Source organism: Gossypium hirsutum, chromosome A02 (genome assembly GCF_007990345.1).
Source record: "Gossypium hirsutum isolate 1008001.06 chromosome A02, Gossypium_hirsutum_v2.1, whole genome shotgun sequence".
NCBI lineage: Eukaryota > Viridiplantae > Streptophyta > Magnoliopsida > Malvales > Malvaceae > Gossypium > Gossypium hirsutum.
In genome coordinates, this window is record NC_053425.1 from 98,708,805 (window position 1) to 98,731,708 (window position 22,904).

General features: G+C 37.2%; 1 long non-coding RNA gene across 1 annotated transcript; it reads right to left on the reverse strand.

Annotated features, from left to right (window-relative positions):
- Positions 1-591: 591 nt before the first annotated feature.
- On the reverse strand, positions 592-1,909 carry LOC121210016 (uncharacterized). Its single transcript, XR_005905221.1, has 2 exons — positions 1,276-1,909; positions 592-902 (listed from the first exon to the last, which is right to left on the reverse strand). It is a non-coding gene; the product is annotated as an uncharacterized lncRNA (long non-coding RNA).
- Between the last annotated feature and the right edge of the window lie 20,995 nt (positions 1,910-22,904).

Below are 22,904 nucleotides of genomic sequence, written 5' to 3' on the forward strand. Positions count from 1 at the left end.
CCACTCTTTTTCCCTTTCCACTTCTTGTCCTTTCCTCCTTCAGCCTGCTACATCTTAGCCTTCAATGCTTCTTTTATGCTTCCTCCACGCCTCATTAGCCTCCTTTGCTGTTATGCTTGTAAAGCACTGATCAACTTCACTACTTTTAGCTGAGTCAAGTCTTGGTGTTCTCCAAAGAAGCAATTTTTGCTTCATACTTCTCAGGCACAGAACTAATATTTTCTGCAGCAATCTACCATCAGAGAGATTAGTCTCGAGAACCGTTACCTTGTTAGTAATCTCTATAAGCTTGTCTGATTAATCATTGATTGATTCAGACTCAATCCTCTGTAGCCTCTCGAATTCTTTGATCAAGTTTAACACGTTCATACTTTTGATCTTCTCATCTCCTTGATAGTCAGACTTAAGGTAGTTCCATATCTCCTTTGCTGATCCAAAAACTATAATTTTATTGAATATGGCTGGTGGAACAGTAGCAGAAAGGCAAGCCATTGCCATTACCTTCCTGATGATTCTCTCATTGTGTAGTTTGATCTGGTAAACAGTTAGTGTAAATAGGCCAATTTGCCCGGCCCCCTTGAAACCCAAAAATAAATAAATAATAATTAAATATAAATATTAACAGTCCAAAGTCCAAATAATTACAATAGTCCACGGGCCAATAACCAATCAAAGCCCAAACTAATTACAAGCCCAAACCTAGACCCAAATACCCTATAGCCCAAAAAAACAAAAATCAAGGCAAACCCTAGCCCTAGCAGCAGATGCGCCGTAGCCAGACGAGCCCCCCTTCCCCCCGCGCGTACGGCCGCCGTACGCCCAAAGACTGGCTCCGTACGCTCCAGCGCTCCAGCAGCCACGCCATGCCCAAGCCTCCGTACTCGAGCGCCAGTGCACCAGTACTTGCAAACCAAAAAACAATCAATAGCAGCAAAAAAGGACAACAGAACAGCAAAGGGAGACGAATGAAAATTGTATTTTGATTTTTCTTTTTTTGGTTTTCTCTCTTTTCTTTTCGACTATAAAGCCTTTGCTTCAATTGTAAAAGGGCTCTCTTTTTTTTGGGGGGAGGAACACACACGAAAAACAGTGGTGATATACGCACACAGTCAATACATTTGAAATACAAAACAGAAAAGAAATAAAAGGTGAGATTCAGATTCTGGGTTCCTTTTGTTCTTTTTTCGTTTCCCCCTATTTTCTTGTTTCCTCAGATTTACACATTGCGCATTTTGAAGAAAGAAAAATCAAAGAGAAAGAAAACAGAAACTTTACCTTCGTGAATGTGCTTTGGAGATCTCTATCCCTTTCGTCAAAATCGAAGGCGGAGAGAGGACTTCGTGGCTAAAATCATCAAACCTTGAAGTCGAGTACAAAGGAGGCTCCACCACAGGCTATTATCCGTTGATTGTCGTGGTGGATTAAGGGTCGATCGACAGTTGAATGGGGGCAAGCATCTAGGGTTTCGGTTTCCCCTGTTTGCTTTGCCAAAGCACTCTGATTTTTGGGCCGATTTCCCTTTTAATTGAGGGCATTGAGTGATGTCGTTTCAGGCTAAGTTCAATAGCCTTTGAAACGACGCCGTGTGGACCCATTTGGCATGACCCGCACGCGTGTGACCCGACCCGGGGAGGATCCGCGTGCTTCCCATTAATGGCATGACCCGACCCGACCAGCCCATCTGCGCGTCTTTTTGTTTTTTTAATTTTCTCCTATAATTTGCGCCATTTTGCAATCTAACCCGGGCCTAAACTCAGCGTTTTGGGATCTGGTATATTGCCAGTTTTAGTCCCTAGCTGTTTTCGCGCATTGATTATTGGTCCTTTTCATTGTTTTTGTTTATTTTCAAATTTACCCCGTGTGTTTCAGTTTAATTCTAATTAAGGTTTTTTATTTTATAACTTTATTACCTTTTATTTGTTTACTTGTACATTTTAAGCAACCTTGATAATTATTTCTTCATTGTTGTAGATTCGTTTTTGTTATATTATTATCATGCTTTGTATACCTAAGATGTTTATTTCTTTCATGTTATTATGCATATATATGTTTTATAATAAAGCTAATGCTTCATACATATAATGTTTCTATTCTAACTATGTATTTTAGCATATATTTTGCCACGATAATATATTTTGTTTATATATATATTGCATAAAATTATTTTTCTATTTGCTTATATTAGTGCATATATTCGGTTTATATAGTATTAAATCTATACACATTATCATTTCTTTATAAGCTTGCATGTGTTCTCTTTAAAATTTATATATATATATATACACATTAATACACTTATTACTTTAATAGATCTTTATTTTAAAACACCTTTCACTTTGTAATTTACCAAATATTTTCTTTATGTATATATGAAATGATTTTAAAAGCTTTTTAATTATAAAATTATTATTGTTATCTTTTTTGAATATTTCTTTATATTACATTGCTTTTGTGTTTTATATAGCCCATTATTTAAATGTTTTGATATAAGGATATGTATGGTTCTTAGACCAACTAAAATTATACATATATTATTATTAATCTCATTCTTTTTATAAATTCATATGTACGTTTTTTTTACATGTCTATTTTGGGCATTATGTTTTGCCATGTATTTTTTGTATCATATTTTATTATTATTATTCCTTTAGGTTTTCGCTCATGTTTATTAAAAACCTCTCAAAATGAAGGCAATGTTCGATGTTTGGCTATTTGAGAATCGTACCCTATCGTGCTGGGTTGCGCTTTTTCATATTATTCAAAACAATCGAAGATCCCTTCGGAATCTCGCTCGTATTTTCAAAGGCGAGGCAATGGTCAAAGTTTTGAAATTCGAAGAATCGTGCTCTACTGCGCTGGGTTTCGATTTTTTGTTGGACTAAATAGTTGAGCATCCTCTTGTGATTTTCGAATTAAAAATTTTCGGACGTCAAAACAAGAAAATTTTTTGGCAACCGACTCGGGTTATTCAAATGTTATTAAAAAAGAACCACATTTTAAAAACGTTTTTAATTTTAAACATAAGGACCGTATTCAATCGATTTGGTACCAATTTTGGGCGTAGTGAGGGTGCTAATCCTTCCTCATACGTAACCGACTCCCGAGCCCGTTTTCTCATATTTCCGTAGACCAGAATCATTGTTTTAGTGAATCAAAAATGCTTTATTAATATAGCCAAATCCTTATGTGATCCGATCACACCAAAACAAAAGATCGGTGGCGACTCCATTTCCGTTTTTCAAAAATCGATTCCCCGATTTCATCAAATTTAAAATTTTAAAATATTTGAAAGAGAGGGTGGTTTCGACAGCTTGGCGACTCCACTGGGGACAAAGAGAGTCTAGCCATAAAATTGATTATTTGTTGTCCTTTGGTCAAAGAAATTGAAAATTTGTTTTTATCATGATTGCATTTGACTGTATGATCGTTTTGGTGCGAATCTTGTAGAATAATATTGCATTTCATTGCATGATCACTGTGGTCACACCTCTTAAGTGGGAGTAAGAAACTATGCTTTCGTGAGGTTTTCACCTCCTCATGGGTTAGTGGATTGCTTTCGGGGTACATCCGTACCTATGATTTCGTGAGATTTTCATCTCCGCATGGTTATAGGGAAATGTATCCCCCCGAACCGAACTCGATCTATATGAGCCTATAATGGGTGAGGATTGAGGAATCTACTGCTTCGGATACCTTATCCCTAGAACTAAACCACATATGGTGAACCTTAGGAGCTATCCTTGGGTGGAGCCGCGTCGAGCCTTAGTACTTACCAGTATATGCGTTGTGATTATCGTTTATGTGCTTGCATTTTATCGATATTATCCGATACTAAACTGTGTTTTGTTTTGATTGTCTTTTTGCATGACATTGCATATTAAAAGAGGTGTTAATCCGTATTCAATTACTAAGTTAGAAAGTTTGACATGGAGAATGAATTTCTTAGTAAAGTCGAGGATAATACGGTCGTTCGTGCATGGTCAGAGAGGCTACAGTCAGAGAGAGGGGATAGCTTGGCATAAGGGTATGTATCAGAGCTGCAAGATTTCACTCACGTCAATGTAGTACAGAATGAGCTGCAAGAGTTGAGAGGCATTTGGGCTAGTTGGGATGAAGGGATCAAGCAGTTGTTTTACCAAAGCTATGGTGACATATCCTACCTGCTAGACATTAGAGTGGATAAACATTTGTTCCGAGCCTTGGTGCAGTTTTGGAATTTCGCGTACAAGTGTTTCACTTTTGGAGAAGTGGATTTGGTACCTACCATGGAGGAATACACTACTTTGTCAAGGTGTCCAAAAATTCAGGTCCGGAAGACTTATGCCCGAGTTTTTAGTAGTCAGACTTTCGTGAAGAAACTGATGAGCATTTCTGGGATGAGCGAGCCTTGGGTAATTGCTCGGATTCAGCAAAAAAGAGATAGCAAATGTATCCCTTGGGAGAATTTGTGAGATTTGATCTTGACGCATCCAGACAAAAGAAAGAGGGTCGATATCTTTACCTTAAGCATCTATGGATTGGTGATTTTTCCTAAGGCTTTGAGGTACGTGGACGAGGCAGTCATTGATTTATTCGACCGCCTTGAGAAGGGAATCACACCGGTACCGGTGATATTGGTAGAAACGTTCAGATCTTTGAGCTCATGTCGGAAGATGGGCGAGGGACGATTCATTAGATGTGCACAATTATTGATGGCATGGTTTCACGGGCACTTTTGGAAGATAGACAAGGTTTCCTATCGGGTCTTTTCCGAAGGTTATTCCCTATTAAAAGAAGAGGCAGCTATACAAAGGAGAGAGGATATCTCGGAGGAGAAGTGGATGGAAATTCTTCAGGACCTCAAGGAGGGGGATATCGAGTGAAGAGCCTATTGAATGGTTCCTGATCAGATTATGTACCGATGTGGTAACTTTGATTGGGTGCCGTTGTTAGGAATTTGGGGAGCTACCGGGTATACTCCATTACTTGCGTTAAGGCAATATAAGTCGAGGCAGTTTGTACCCACAACCTACGGACTAGCTCAGAGTGAATTCTCTTTTAAGGGTGCTCACTATAAGAAGAAAGTTCGGGAGTTATTGGATGCCTGGAAGCAAACTTGTTGGATGAAGAGGTTAGCCGTCGGTTCCATGGTAACGCTCGAGTATAATGAGTGGTTTAAGAAGAGGGCTAATGATAATGTTCCTAGGACAAGCTTGGAGAATGATCGACCTATCGGGGAACAATTACAAGTCGCCCCGTCAGAATTGGAGATTATAAGGCAAGATTTCAAGAAGAAGAGTTCGGAGTTTGGGAAGAAGATCGAACAATTGGAGGAAGAAAAGATGCACCTGAGATTAGATGCTGATGTCTAGAGGTCAGAGGCTGAAAAGTGGAGAAAAGGAAAAACTAAGGCCGAAGAAGACCTAGACAGCTTGAAGACGGACTACAAGAAGCTGCGCCTATCTATGAGGACTGCGGGTTTGGGTAAGACTTCCGAACAGTGGCACCATGAAATTCGAGAAGAAAAAGCCAATACCGACCGGTGGGAAAGGAAATTTCGAGAAGCTCAAGCATGAAACGAAGATTTAGAGAAGAGTTTGTTGGAAATCAGAAATGAGCGAGGTGAATTAAGGGCTAGAGTGGCAGAACTCGAGAAATCTCTGCATCAGTACTGAAACCGCAACACCGCAATGGAATTGAGGGCAAGCTTGAGCAAGATAGAAGAAATAAAAGGAAAAATAAAAGAGTTAGAGGCGTCACTATAAAAATGTAAGATGCGGATCCAGTTTTTCGAGGCAAACGAGGATCGTTAGAAAGAGCAGCTTCACCATGCGCAAGACCACGTCAGAAACAGAGATTACCTTATGGAGGAGCCCATAACCCAGATTAGGGAGGTAGCCGACTACTTGCAAACTCTAGCGGTACAGGCAGACACACTTAGCGTGAAGTATGAGTTGGAGTCAGATCGCGGACAAGAACTGGCCTCGTTGCTTAGAAAAATTAGGTCTTTGAGTGTTAGAGCGAAATTTTATTTGTAACTCAACTTTATGTAAAAGTTTTTATTTTCAAGTGAATTTTCTAAGGGGAATTGAATCAAAATTTATGCCTCCTTTGCATTCATGCATTTGCATTACATCATATCATTATGCATTAAAGGCCATAAGAGGTTTCTAATTAATTAAAAATTATTTTAGTAACCTGGAAACCAACGAAAACCAACCAACCACGCACCCTTACGGTACAAGGAAAAAAATCAATGGATAAGAGACTCGAGAAATTGGAGCAGATGCAAAATGACATGGAAGAACAAATGCAGTCTCAGATGCAAGAGCAGCTAGCCAAGATTCAGCGAGAGATGAAAGAGCAAATGATGGAGTCCCAGAGGGAAATGATGAGTCAGTTATCCCAATTGTTGTTGGGAGGAACGGATAAGGGAAAGGGCCCTATGGACAAAGTTAAGGAAACTAATGAGGATCCTCAATACCCCCTGGCTTCACTCCGACACATGTACCGATGAAGCCCGAGATTAATTTACCGAAACCATCTGTCACGATCATGCCTCAGTAGGTTTAGGCCGGAGCTTCAATACCGATGAATTTCCAAACCGGCTTAGGCTCTAACTTTGTCAACAACCCAAACTATCTGCTCGTTCTCGATTTGGATGAAGTTGCCAACGAAGAAAATACGAGGATAGATTCGTAAAAACAATTATAAGAATGGTGTAGATGGCTCGAGGAGAAATTCAAAGCCATGGAAAGTGCGGATCATCATCAAAGGATTGATGCCAAAGACCTGAGTCTAGTCCCAGATTTAGTCATTCCCCCTAAATTAAAATGCCCGAATTCGAGAAATACAATAGAGCAAGTTGCCCTGAAGCCCACATCACTATGTTCTGCAGGAAAATGACGGGTTACATTAACAATGACCAGCTATTAGTCCACTTCTTTCAAGATAGTCTAGTTGGGGCAGCGTCTAAGTGGTACAACCAATTAAGCCGCTCTAAAATTAATTCGTGGAAGGACCTGGCTCAGGCCTTTATGAAGCAATACAATCATGTGACGGATATGACCCTTGATAGAATCACTCTCCAGAACATGGAGAAGAAATTGAATGAAAGCTTCAGACAGTACGCACAAAGATGGAGAGAGGTGGCCATACAAGTTCAGCCGCTACTTCTAGAAACGGAGACGACGATGCTCTTTATAAACACCTTGAAGGCCCCATTTATCACTCATATGTTGGGAAGCGCCACCAATAGCTTCTCCAACATAGTGATGATAAGGGAAATGATCGAAAATGCCGTGAGAATCGGTAAGATAGAAGCCGGAGAAAGAACCAGAAAGTCAGCCCCGAGGAAAAGAGATAATGAAGTGAACAACACGAGTACATTCAACAAGGGGCAATCCCGAGTTGTTTACCGTAAATCAACCCAAGACGGTGACCGCCAATCAACAAAGCTCTGTAAGACAAGAATCCAACGCAAGGGAGAACATGGAAAGGCCACAATTCACCCCTATACCCATGACGTATAGAGAGTTGTACCAGAACCTGTTCAACGCTCATATGGTGTCCCCTTTCTACCTGAAGCCACTACAGCGCCCGTATCCCAAATGGTATGACACAAACGCCCAATGTGAATACCACGCGGGAATCACCGGGCACTCAATTGAAAATTGCACTACTTTCAAGAAAATAGTCGAAAGACTCATTAAGATGGGAATCGTGAGATTTAATGACCCAGCCACACCCAATGTAGTAGGAAACCCACTCCCCAATCATTCCGACCAAGGAGTGAATGGGATAAGTGGAGGTAGGAACAAGAAAATCAAGAATGAGGTGGCAGAAGTCAGGATCCCATTGAGGCAGGTATGGAAGGAGATGGCCAAGAAAGGATTGATTGCGTTGGATTCGAGGGACGAATCTGAAGAAGAAAGGAACTGCTGCGAGTTCTACAATGAGGTGGGGCATGAAGTCCAAGAGTGTGTGAAATTCAGGGCCCTAGTATAGAACATGATGGATAATAAGGAAATGGAGTTTTATGAAGAGATCGAAGACCCCGTAGAAGGAGATATATGTGTATCGAAAGGAGAATCGACAGTATAGAATCAAACAGCTAACTATCCCGTAGTTATCGTATTAAGACGCAAAAATAATGAAGCCGGAGTACAGATGCCACCGAGTGTCATAATTCAAAGACCTACAGTCTTCCCCTACAAAGACAGCAAAAAGGTCCCATGGAATTATGATTGTAACGTGATGATTCCGGAGAAGGAAAGCCTCGTGGATGCTTCAAAAGAGGGTCAAGACAAGGGCTCCTATACACGTAGCGGGAGACATTACAATGCAGCAAATGAGGAGGTACAACCCGTAAAAGGAAAAGCCCCAATGGCTGAGGAAATGAAAGAAAAAGCAACCAAGCCTGTTAACGAGCCAGTTAACGAAGAGGAGGCCAAGGAGTTTTTAAAATTCCTAAAACATAGCGAATACAGCGTGGTGGAATAGCTACGTAAACAACCAGCCCGTATCTCGGTGCTGGCCTTACTTCTAAGCTCGGAAGTTCATCGCAGCGCGCTGATGAAGGTCTTGAATGAAACATACGTTGCTAATGATATCTCTGTTAACAAGCTAGACCGTTTGGTTAGCAACATAAGTGCCGACAATTATATTTTCTTTAATGACGATGAGATACCACCCGGTGGCATGGGGTCGACTAAAGCTTTGCATATCACCACATGCTGTAAAGGATATACGCTTCCGGGCGTACTGATTGACAATGGTTTAGCCTTGAACGTCTTGCCCTTGACTACACTTAACAGATTACCTATAGACAGCTCTCACATGAAGGCGTGCCAGAATATAGTAAAAGCATTTGACGGCACGGAGAAAAAGGTGATGGGCAGAATCGAGGTACCTCTTCAGATCGGGCTAAACATGTATGAGGTGGATTTCCTAGTAATGGATATCAAGCCCTCATATAATTGCTTATTGGGGAGGCCCTGAATACATTCAGCTGGAGCGGTGCCTTCCTCGTTGCATCAAAAATTGAAGCTGGTATCGGAGGGGAGGTTGATAACGATCAAGGCTGAAGAGGATATTATTGTAACTGTGAGCAATAATGTGCCCTATTTGGAGACAGATGACGAGACAATCGAATGTACATTTCGATCTTTGGAATTTGTTAATGCAACCTTCATCGCCGAGGGAAGCAAGATTCTGGTGCCAAGATTGTCCAAAACCACGAGGATGAGCTTACAGTTGACGATTGGAAAAGGGGCCTACCCGGAAGAGGACTTGGGAGGCATCTACAAAGAAGGATTGAGACGCCAATACTGAAGGACAAGAGAGACTGCTTCGGCTTGGGATTTAAGCCGGATACGAAACAAAGGAGAAGGGAGCTAAAAAAGAAGTAAGAAAGAAGGAGAGCACGGTTAACGGGGGAGGAAATCAAGTGGGAGCCAATGATATTCCCCTATATATCGAAAACGTTTGTGTCCGGGGGAATCATTCATCTCGAGAGAAATACGACAATGAAGGGAGCCATAGAAGAAATGCTAGAAAGCTTGGACATCAACGCCACGTACAAAGAGGAGACTGGAAGAGAAAATTTGTCGGGCATTTGCCCCTACCTACCTGGAAGTGTTCTGGATAACTGGACTGCGGAAGAGATTCCTGTAGTTTTTAGAGCTGATTCAGAGTAATGTCCAAAACACACTTATTGCTCTAGGCCTAGGAGTAATAAGAATCTTTTATGAAATAAGTTGATGTTTAAAAACGTTATTTCAATAAAATGCACGGTTATTATCATTTTTGAGCAAATGTTCTCTCATTCTTTCAATTTCATTCATAATCATACAAATGATTACTTTCATATTCTTTTATTCTTGAAACATTCTTCTAAATATTCTTTCATTCGTCATTCATAATCATACCACAAATAAATGTATCAAATTATTTTGATTCTTTGTGTCTGCATTCATCCTCATAACAGGTCCCCAGATATTAATGATACGAGTGACACTGCTAGCGACTCAAAATTTCCTTTTGAGCGATATGTATGTATGGAGGATTCTTAGGATTTTGAAGATGACCAAGGCTGTAACCTATCTCCTAATTTGTTGAGAATGGTAGAACAAGACGAGAAACAAATCCTACCTCACAAAGAATCAGTAGAAATTGTGAGCTTAGGAGAAGCACAAGAGGTGAAGATCGGAACATGTGTCACAATGGAGATGAAGCGAGACCTGATTGAATTACTTCAAGAATTCAAATATGTCTTCGCGTGGTCATACCAAGACATGCCCGGGTTGGACACTGACATCGTGGTGCACCGACTCCCCATAAAGGAAGAATGTAAGCCAGTTCAGCAAAAACTCCGAAGAATGAGGCCCGATGTCTTGCTAAAAATAAAAGAAGAGGTTCGAAAGCAGTTCGACGCTGGATTCCTAAAGGTGCTAAAATACTCAGATTGGGTAGCCAACATCTTCCCCGTCCCTAAGAAAGATGGAAAAGTGCGAATGTGTGTAGACTACAGAGATTTAAATAAAGCCAGCCTAAAGGATAATTTCCCACTACCTCATATCGACACCCTAGTAAACAACACAGCAGGACATTCCTTGTTTTCATTCATGGACAGTTTGTCTGGATATAACCAGATCAAGATACATCCTGGAGACATGGAGAAGACCACATTTGTAACTATGTGGGGCACGTTCTGCTACAAGGTGATGCTGTTTGGACTAAAGAATGCGGGGGCAACTTATCAAAGAGCCATGGTAACCCTGTTCCACGACATGATGCATAAAGAAATCGAGGTTTATGTTGATGATATGATCGCAAAGTCTCGAACAGAGAAGCATATACAAGTCCTGAGAAAATTGTTCTTGAGGTTGATGAAGTTTCAGTTAAAACTCAACCCAGCCAAATGTACCTTCGGAGTCAAGTCTGGAAAGCTTCTCGAATTCATAGTTAGCGAGAAAGGGATTGAGATTGATCCAGACAAAGTCAAATCTATACAAGAGCTATCTCCGCCACGTACCCAAAAAGAGTTTCGAGGCTTTCTAGGAAGATTAAACTACATTGCTCGGTTCATTTCAAAACTGACCGAGAAATGTGACCCTGTCTTTCGCCTCCTCAAGAAACACAACCCAGGGGAATGGGATGAAGAATACCAAAGGGCTTTTGACAAGGTCAAATAGTACTTATCCAATGCTCCGGTGCTAACACCACCTAACCCCGATAAGTCATTGATACTGTATTTGGCAGTATTTGAGAATTCCATAGGGTGCGTATTAGGTCAGCACGATGAGTCAGAAAGGAAAGAAAGAGCTATTTACTACCTTATTAAGAAGTTCACTGACTGTGAAACAAGGTACCCACCGATAGAGAAGTTGTGTTGTGCCCTAATTTGGACAACCCGAAGGCTGAGGCAGTATATGTTGTATCACACTACTTGGCTCATCTCAAAATTAGATCCTTTCAAATACATGATGGAGTTAACCACTTTGAATGGAAGGATGGCCCGATGGTAGATTCTGCGCTCTGAATTTGACATAGTCTATGTGAATCAGAAAGCCGTAAAAGGTAGCGCAATAGCAGATTTTCTGGCTAGTAGAGCTTTGGAAGATTACGAGCCTTTGAACTTCGACTTTTCGAATGAAGACCTAATGTGTGTTGCTACCACTGAAGAAGGTACTCTGGAAGAACTTCCTTGGAAACTAAACTTCGATGGGGCATCAAACCCCGTGGGTAATGGAATCGGGGCAGTCATGGTATCCCCAAATGGAGATCATTATCCATTCACTAGTAAATTGGATTTTGATTGTACGAATAACATGGCAGAATATGAGGTGTGTATCATGGGAGTTCGTGCAGCCGTAGAACGCAAGATTAAAGTGCTAGAGGTGTATGGAGATTCTGCACTAGTGATTTATCAACTCAAGGGAGAATAGGAGACCAGAGACCCCAAGTTAATCGATTATCAGAAGCTGGTCCTAGAATTGGTTAAAGATTTTGATGACATTACCTTCCACTACCTTCCACGAGACGAAAATCAGATTGCTGATGCTTTGGCTACCTTAGCCTCCCTAATCAAGGTGAACAAACAAGAAGATGTCAAACCCATTTGGATAAGCATTTATGAAACACCGGCTCACTGTTATAATATTGAAGAGGATGAAGAAAAAGATGATCACCCTTGGTATCACGATATATTGCAATATGTGAGGAATCGTGAATACCCCGACTAGGCAAGCGAGAATGACAAAAGGACGCTGAGAAGATTGGCCATCGACTATGTTTTAGATGGGGATATCCTATACAAAAGAAGAAAGGATCAAGTGCTACTAAGATGTGTAGACGTTGTAGAGGCTAAGAAAATCTTAGAAGAAGTCCATGAAGGCATCTGTGGGACACACGCTAATGGTTTTACAATGGCCAGGCAAATTATGAGATTCGGGTACTATTGGTCCACCATGGAAGGAGACTGTGTCAATTACGCCAAGAGATGCCATAAGTACCAAATCTACGGAGACAAAATTCATGTACCTCCTTCACCGCTGCATGTCATGGTTTCCTCATGGCCATTCTCTATGTGGGGCATGGATGTGATTGGACCAATATCACCGAAAGCTTCTAATGGGCATCGGTTCATCTTTGTGGTTATCGACTACTTCACCAAATGGGTAGAAGCCGCCTTGTATGCTACTGTTACAAAGTCAGCAGTGAGCAGGTTCCTGAAAAAGAGATCATATGTCGATATGGAATGTCGGAGAGGATCATATCTGACAACTCATTAAACTTGAACAACAATACAATAGCGGAAGTTTATCGCCAATTTAAGATCAGACATCACAACTCGTCACCATATCGCCCGAAGATGAATGGGGCAGTGGAAGCAGCCAATAAAAATATTAAAAAAATCGTGGGGAAGATGACCGAGACCTATAGAGATTGGCATGAGAAGTTACCGTTTGCCCTCTTTGCTTATCGAACGTCAGTCAGAACCTCAACTGGGGCAACCCCTTTCTCTTTGGTCTACGGAATGGAAGCGGTGTTCCCGATCGAAGTCGAGATCCCGTCCCTTCGAGTGTTGTTAGAGTTAAAGTTGGAAGAAGCCGAATGGATCCAGTCTCGATACGATTAAGTGAACTTAATTGAGGAAAAGAGGCTAAGAGCTATCCGTCATGGTCAGATGTACCAAAAGTGAATGATGCAGGTTTATGATAAAAAGGTTCGCCCTAGAGAATTCCACGAAGGAGACCTGGTTTTGAAAACGATCCTTCCCATACAGAAGGATTTTTTAGGGAAATGAATGCCTAATTGGGAAGGGCCTTACGTGGTAAAGAAAACTTTCTCTGGAAGAGCATTGATTCTAGCCGAGATGGACGGTAGAAACTTGTCCAATCCTGTAAACTCAGATTTGGTCAAGAAGTATTTTACCTGAAGAAAGAGAGGCCAGAGTGAAAACCCGCAAAGGGCATTCTGAAATCTGGAAAAAAGATTCAAAAAAATAGAGAGGCCAATGTGAAAACCCGCAAAGGGCACTTTGAGACCAAAGGGGCTTTTGAGTTGAAAACCCGAAAATGGGTAGCTCAAATTTTGATTATGGGACATATGGTAGTCTTGTCCTCCCGAAATCAGCAAGACAGAAGAACAGTACACCTTAGAGCATCAACAAAATACGCAGGATCTCCTGAATACACATTTGGTTCGAAGGAGCCTTTGAGAAATTGGAATAGTGAAACTCGTGCTGCGATATCTGGGTACCTCTTTTTTCATTTTTATTTTGTGCTTTAGCAGATTTGCTATCCTGTTTGATGTATTCACTTCGAGTTTTACTCAATAAAATTTCATTTTGTCCATTATGATAATCTCTTTCGAGCATTTTGTTGAAATTGTGATTTTTGGACATGTAATATTCACACAAAAAATGTTATGCATATTACTCTGGAAAGTCTCTAAACAGTACGAGGACCTGAAACAAGGCCACTAGTTAGGACTAATCAGGTTCAAAATTGGAAACATTCGAAAAAGAAGAGTCCTAATTGTGACTATTTCTTCAAATTTTCTATCAAATATAACGGCTAAGCAAGAGGGCGTGATAGCACATCAATGATAGAACCCGGATGAGCAATGAGCAACGATACTTTAAGCGTAAAAAAAATCACTCTCCTGACATTTCTACATTCATAATCATTTATTTAGTTAGGAGCACTTGATTCATTTCGATCATAGTATTCTAATTATTTGACATAAACACCACATCTAGTTAGGGACATTTGGTTCATCTCAATCATAGCATTCTAATTATTTAACATAGAAGATACAGGAAACTAATTCTACAAATCATGTCTTTAGAAGACAGTGTACTGACATCGGTGAATCCTATAGATCCTGTTCCCTTGAAGTTGCAGTGAAGCAGATCAAAGACGACGAATCTTGGCTTCCTGAAGTTGCAGTGAAGCAGATTTAAGCCACCAACCTAGCTCCCTAAAGTTGTAGTGGAGTAGGCTGAAATTTTAGATCTTGTTTCCCTGAAGTTGCAGTGAAGCAGATCGAAGACGACGAACCTTGGCTTCCTGAAGTTGCAGTGAAGCAGATTTAAGCCACCATCCTAGCTCTCTAAAGTTGTAGTAGAGTAGGCTAAATTCTGTAGATCCTGTCTCCCTGAAGTTGCAGTAGAGCAGATCAAAGACGGTGAATCTGGTCTTCCTGAGTCACAGTGAAGCAGATTCAAACCACTATCCTAGCTCCCTAAAGTTGTAGTGGAGTAGGCCGAAGATTACAGATCTCGTCTCCAGTGGAGCAGATCAAAGAAAAAGAGCCTTCACCCCCTAAGTAGTAGGGAAACAGACCGAAATTGCAAGATCTTGTCTCCCTGAAGTTGCAGTGGAGCAAAATCGAAGTCACAATCCTTATCTCTCTGAAGTTGCAGTAGAGTAGGATAAAAACACGTGAACTATGTCTCCCTGAAGTTGCAGTGGAGCATATTGGGGCCACTTGAAGAAAAAGAGTACCAAGAAGAACCAAGACTCAGCCAGCACGGGCAAAATTGGCCTTTTTATAGTCTTCGCTCTATTCTCGTTACACGACAATGAGTAAAGAAGGGCAGCTGCAAATAGGCCAATTTGCCCGGCCCCCTTGAAACCCTAAAATAAATAAACAATAATTAAATATAAACATTAACAGTCCAAAGTCCAAATAATTACAATAGTCCACGGGCCAATAACCAATCAAAGCCCAAACTAATTACAAGCCCAAACCTAGACCCAAATACCCTATAGCCCAAAAAAAACAAAAATCAACGCAAACTCTAGCCCTAGCAGTAGATGCGCCGCAGCCAGATGAGCCCCCTCCGCGCGTACGGTCGCCGTACACCCAAAGACTGGCTCCGTACGCTCCAGCGCTCCAGCAGCCACGCCATGCCCAAGCCTCCATACCCGAGCGCCAGCGCACTAGTACCTGCAAAACAAAAAACAAGCAACAGCAGCAAAAAGCGACAACAAAACATCAAAGGGAGACGAATGAAAATTGTATTTCATTTTTTCTTTTTTTGGTTTTCTCTCTTTTCTTTTCGACTATAAAGCCTTTGCTTCAATTGTAAAAGGGCTCTCTTTTTTGGGGGAGGGGAGAAAGACACATGAAAAACAGTGGCGATATACGCACACAATCAATACATTTGAAATACAAAACGCAAAATAAATAAAAGGTGAGATTTAGATTCTAGGTTCCTTTTTTTCTTTTTTCGTTTCCCCCTATTTTCTTGTTTCCTCAGATTTACACATTGCGCATTTTGAACAAAGAAAAATCAAAGAGAAAGAAAACAGAAACTTTACCTTCTTGAATGTGCTTTGGAGATCTCTATCCCTTTCGTCAAAATCGAAGGCGGAGAGAGGACTTCGTGGCTGAAATCATCAAACCTTGAAGTCGAGTAAAAAGGAGGCTCCACCACAGGCTATTATCCGTTGATTGTAGTGGTGGATTAAGGGTCGACCGACAGTTGAATGGGGGCAAGCATCTAGGGTTTCGGTTTCCCCTGTTTGCTTTGCCAAAGCACTCTGATTTTTGGGCCGATTTCCCTTTTAATTGAGGGCATGGAGTGATGTCGTTTCAGGCTAAGTTCAATAGCCTTTGAAACGACGCCGTGTGGACCCATTTGGCATGACCCGCACGCGTGTGACCCGACCCGGGGAGGATCCGTGTACTTCCCATTAATGGCATGACCCGACCCGACCAGCCCATCTGCGCGTCTTTTTGTTTTTTTAATTTTCTCCTATAATTTGCGCCATTTTGCAATCTAACTCGGGCCTAAACGCAACGTTTTGGGATCTGGTATATTGCCAGTTTTAGTCCTAGCTGTTTTCGCGCATTGATTATTGGTCCTTTTCATTGTTTTTGTTTATTTTCAAATTTACCCCGTGTGTTTCAGTTTAATTCTAATTAAGGTTTTTTATTTTATAACTTTATTACCTTTTATTTGTTTACTTGTACATTTTAAGCAACCTTGATAATTATTTCTTCATTGTTGTAGATTCGTTTTTGTTATATTATTATCATGCTTTGTATACCTAAGATGTTTATTTCTTTCATGTTATTATGCATATATATGTTTTATAATAAAGCTAATGCTTCATACATATAATGTTTCTATTCTAACTATGTATTTTAGCATATATTTTGCCACGATAATATATTTTGTTTATATATATATATTGCATAAAATTATTTTTCTATTTGCTTATATTAGTGCATATATTCGGTTTATATAGTATTAAATCTATACACATTATCATTTCTTTATAAGCTTGCATGTGTTCTCTTTAAAATTTATATATATATATACACATTAATACACTTATTACTTTAATAGATCTTTATTTTAAAACACCTTTCACTTTGTAATTTACCAAATATTTTCTTTATGTATATATGAAATGATTTTAAAAGCTTTTTAATTATAAAATTATTATTGTTATCTTTTTTTGAATATTTCTTTATATTACATTGCTTTTGTGTTTTATATAGTCCATTATTTAAATGTTTTGATATAAAGATATGTATGGTTCTTAGACCAACTAAAATTATACATATATTATTATTAATCTCATTCTTTCTATAAATTCATATGTACGTTTTTTTACAAGTCTATTTTGGGCATTATGTTTTGCCATGTATTTTTTGTATCATATTTTTTTTATTATCATATATTTTGTTAACTTCTAAATAAATTCGTGTTTAAAATATTTTACGTGTAATTTGATTCAAATTTTTATTCTATAATATCTATTCCAAAAATCATATAGCTACCCATAGTTTTCATGCAAATTTGTCATCCTATGTATGGGTCCATTTATTCGTTATTATTTTAAAACCGTTTTATAGCGCATTGGCTTCTAATTGCTATGTTGTTTTTATATCTTGTATTGGTTATTCTACATCATGCTAAGTATATCATTGTGGCATATTATTGTACGTATTGTTTTGTTTATATGACTGTTATATTATCATTTTCGTCATTGTATTATTGTATCAATTATCCTCCATGCACTATTGTAATCGGGTTGCATTTTTTAGGTTAGCTATATTTAATTATTAGTTTGTTAATTGATTGCATCTCGTATGTACCGGTTATCCCATATCATCATTTTTCACTAGGTTTGCGAAATGTGGTTTTTATAAAATTCAAACATTTATGATTAACTTCGTCTCATTTCAAAAAATGCATTAATACGTTTTAAGCTAGTTTTATAAGTATTCATTTAAAAATTCTCTAAAGCGAAGACGAGATTCGATATTTGGCAATTCGCGGAATAGTGCCTTAACGTGTTGGGTTGCAATTTTGCGTTTGCTCAAAATAATCGAATATCCCTTCAAAATTTCACCCATTCCTTTTAAAAAAAAATTCTTTAAAACGAAGGTGATGTGCGATATTTGGCAATTCGCGAAATCATGCCCTAACGTGCTGGGTTGCAATTTCTTGTTTGCTTAAAATAATCAAATATCCCTTCAAAATTTCATTCACGTCTTCTAAAAATCATTTAAAACGAAGGCAATATTCGGTGCTTGACAATTCGGGAATCGTGCCCTATCGTGCTGGGTTGCAATTTCTTGTTTGTTCAAAACAATCGAATATTCCTTTGAAATTTCACTCATGTCTTCTAAAAATCCTTTAAAATGAAGGCAATACTCGGTGTTTGACAATTCGGGAGTCATACCCTATCGTGCTAAGTTGTGATTTCTCGTTTGTTCAAAACAATCGAATATTCCTTTAGGTTTTCGCTCATGTTTATTAAAAACCTCTCAAAATGAAGGCAATGTTCGATGTTTGGCTATTTGAGAATCGTGCCCTATCGTGCTGGGTTGCGCTTTTTCATATTATTCAAAACAATCGAAGATCCCTTCGGAATCTCGCTCGTATTTTCAAAGGCGAGGCAATGGTCAAAGTTTTGAAATTCGAAGAATCGTGTTCTACTGCGCTGGGTTTCGATTTTTTGTTGGACTAAATAGTTGAGCATCCTCTTGTGATTTTCGAATTAAAAATTTTCGGACGTCAAAACAAGAAAATTTTTTGGCAACCGACTCGGGTTATTCAAATGTTATTAAAAAAGAACCACATTTTAAAAACATTTTTAATTTTAAACATAAGGACAGTATTCAATCGATTTGGTACCAATTTTGGGCGTAGTGAGGGTGCTAATCCTTCCTCATACGTAACCGACTCCCGAGCCCGTTTTCTCATATTTCCGTAGACCAGAATCATTGTTTTAGTGAATCAAAAATGCTTTATTAAAATAGCCAAATCCTTATGTGATCCGATCACACCAAAACAAAAGATCGGTGGCGACTCCATTTCCGTTTTTCAAAAATCGATTCCCCTATTTCATCAAATTTAAAATTTTAAAATATTTGAAAGAGAAGGTGGTTTCGACAGTTAGATTGTTGGGAAGTGGATCCACCTCATAGTTTTGCTCGACAACTTCCCAATAATCATAACATTTCATTTATGCTTGCGTCTTATAGCCTATGCTTGATAGCTCTCCATCAAACATAGCTGGGGCTAAGACATACAGGTAGCTTGATCCTAATTCCATTTTTCTCAACTCTTCACAAGTGTATTTCTTGATTTTTCTCTTAGAATTCTCACAGGGCTTCTCTTATAGGTCCCTTAAGAAAAATGACTCTTGATACCAATATTGTTTCAATAAAGAGTTAATTGAAGCATAAAAACTAAAATGGGGAAGGATAAAAAATTTATTAACCAACTGCAATGATTATATACATGACTAAAAAACAAGCTAATAAATTTAGCTTCTTACTCCCACTAACAAGCTAATAAATTTAGCTTTCTACTTTCATTAATAAGTTAACAAACTTCCTAGAATCTAGGGCTTCGACTAAGGGTCCATTTGGATGAGTGGTGTATTTATCTGCGATTAGTATAAAAATAGTGGTGGTTGTGAGATTAGATATTGTAGCGATAATATAGCATGAGACAAAAAGAAAACTAAATACACCACACTAGAAGTAAACATCTATCCAAAGAAACCCTAAGACTAACTTAATGACAAAAAAAAAAAGACTTTACAGGCCTTAAGGCACTAACAATAATGTTTATTGTGTAGAAGATATACCGAATTTTAGGAGACGTATAGAGAAACTCAAGTGGCAAAAGGATAAAATGGAAGATGGGTTTGGGAGGGAGAAATACGCATAGAAAAAAATTAAAGGGATGACAGCCAGCACTAAATGTTTGAATGTTTCTAGGCCTTTCTTTATTATTAGTATTTCTTTTTTCAATTTTCAAGCCTTTTGTTTTTAATATCAATTTTTAATCTTTTGATTCTAACAATGCTGATGAGTATATTAATTGCTTTTATTGGTAGGTGGAAATTAGAAAGTGCGGTTAGAATTTAGAAAACCAAAGTAATTGTCTTATTATTGAGATGGTGAGATATTTAATGAATCCTAATTGGCGGTTTCATCATCGAAAAATAGTTACAATCCAAGTCTATTTCAGTTTTTTTTTTAAATCTAATTTAATCCTTAAAAAAGAAAATAAAGAATTAAAGATAATGAAAAATAATATTAACTTTACCGATTGATTATTAATTCGATTGACATAAATATTATTATTAATGTAGGAGGATATGGTTTAAGTGCATTGATGCATATTATCATCTTATTTATGGGTTGAGAAAGAGTTATGAATAGTTCTCGACAGTGCGTAAAAAATAACAGACATAATCAGAACCTAATGAGATTGTTAAAAAAAATTAACTTTTTCCTTAAAAAGGAGTTACTTAACTCATTAATTTAGTCCGTTTATTATTCATGAAAGCTTAGGTAGTTGGGAGAATATATAAATACAATATAAAATATATGAATACATGTTAATCTATATTTAGGTGTTGTTTTGTAATTGAAATTTTAAGTATTAAATTTATATTAAAAAATATTTAGTAAACTAGTAAAATATAAGTATTAAATACAATTATTTTATATGATAAAAATAAATGCATATTTAAAAAAAAATGTTTATTCATCAATTTTTTGGTTATTTTGTAGTCTGTAGCGACGTAAAAATTTTTTTTGCTTTCGGTCGCTAATTGAGGCGATTAAAAATTTTGAAAATAGAATTTCGATTTTAAAGAAAGAGGGAGTCGCCACCGATCTTTTTCTAGGTGTGATCGGACACCTAATAAATCATCTTTTCTAGAAAAGAAAATTTATTCTTGAACAAAAATGAAGGCCGAATTTAGGTCTACGTCAAAAGCCAGAGAAAAAAATAGGGTTTGGGAGTCGGTTACGTGCGAAGAACGTATTAGCACCCTCGCGACGCCCAAAATTGGTATCTTTATTAAACATGTGTTGTCTTGATTTTCGAAAATATGAATTCAATGTAACATTTAATTATGATCCGATCAAAACATGAGAATTTTTATAATAATTTTTTTGGTTTCTTTTGAGAAGGATGTTCCGTTTTTAACATGAGCCGATTAATATTCACCCAACATAGCGATGAAATCGACGACTTAATGTTAAATCGGTGCGTTGCCTTATTTGTTGAAATTAATTAAAAAGTATGAGTGAAACATTATTATAATAAGAATTCGTAAATAATGCAAAAAATGATGCAATTAATAATAAAAATATTAAAAACTGAGAATATTAAAACAACAATAACAATATTTACAAGAAAATAAAAATAATGTACTACTAATATAATAAGAAAAATAATGTATTTATAATAATAATAGAAAATAACGATATATACATAAAATATATATATACATATATATATGTATATACATGTTAATAATGATGAAAAGAATCATAATTATACTAATAATAGTGGTAATGGTGATGATCAAGGAGTAATAAAGTAAGTATAAGTATGTACAAAAAGATATATGTATACATAATAATATTAAAATAAAATAATAAGCAACAATAGTGAAAATAATAAGTATGAATATAATGATATATATAAAACGTATATTATATATAAAAAGTATATTATACACATATAATAAAATATATACTAATATTAATAATAAATATAATAGGGGTAAAAATAGATATAATAATAACATGTACATAATACGGTATTAAAAAAATATATATAATATATAAAAAAATATAATATTTTAAAAAATAATATACATAATATAAGAGTATTTAAAATAATAAATAAAAAAATTATGAAGAAACGAGTAAAAATAATATACATAATAATATAGTAAGAAATTAATCTATTTATAATAAGTACTTAAAAACATCTATATGTATATACGTATAATAATGATAAAAAAATAATAATAGTGAAAATAATAAATATAATAATAGAAACGATAATACTATATAAAAAGTATATATGTACATATATAATAAAATATATACTAATATTAATAATAAATATAATATTATAATACTAATAATAACAATATGAAATTAAAGTAACTAAAAATAATACCATATATAAATATATATACGCATGCATGTATAATGAAAACATACACTAATATATAAAAAAAATTAATAATATTGATAATATTAATAATATTAGAAATAATACTAATAATATTTAATAAAGAAATAAAAATAAATAAGAAAGGACTAAAATTGAACTAATAACAAAGTTTTGGGTCAAATTTAAAAGGAAATAAAGGGGAAAGGACTAAATTGCATGCGCAAACAAATAAGAGGGACTAGATCGGGCAATAAACCATTCGGTCTAAAACTCACAGCAGCAGAGGGACCAAAATGAAACAAAAACAAAATTTTTGAGCAAAATTAAAAATATGAAAAAATTGAATTATAAAGCTATAAAAAAGCGAAAGGGCTAAAAGTGCAATTAGCCCTTCCGTAAAAAACACGCGGATCCTAAGCGGGTATGGGTCTGGTCGGACCGGGTCGCATCAAAACGACGTCGTTTTGGGGTTTAATGGCTAACCCCAAAACGACGTCGTTTTGGGGGGCTATAAAAGGCCTTTTTTCTTTAAAAAAAATTTATTTCTACACTTGAAAGGAAAAAAAAGAGAGAGAGGGAGAGGGTGGGTGATTTCCGGCCACAAGGCCGGTCGCCGGACCGTCGCCGGTCGCCGCTGCCGGCCACTTTACACGGTGGCCGAAAAATTGAAAAAATGTATTTTTTTTATTTTTTTGTATTTTTTTAGTTTAATAATATGTATATTTTATATGTATATTAATAGAAAAATAAAAAATATGTATGTATATGTATGCAAAAAATCAAAAAAGATGAAATAAAAATAAAAAAGTACCCTTTAGCCCGTTGTTTTTTCCTTCTTCGAATGCTTACTACTATTTTTATATTTTTTTGGGACTGTTTTTTTGTTGTTTGAGTATATGATTTTTTTATTTCATGAATTTGCCGAATCCCGTTTACAATCTTCGATTTGGCTTTTATA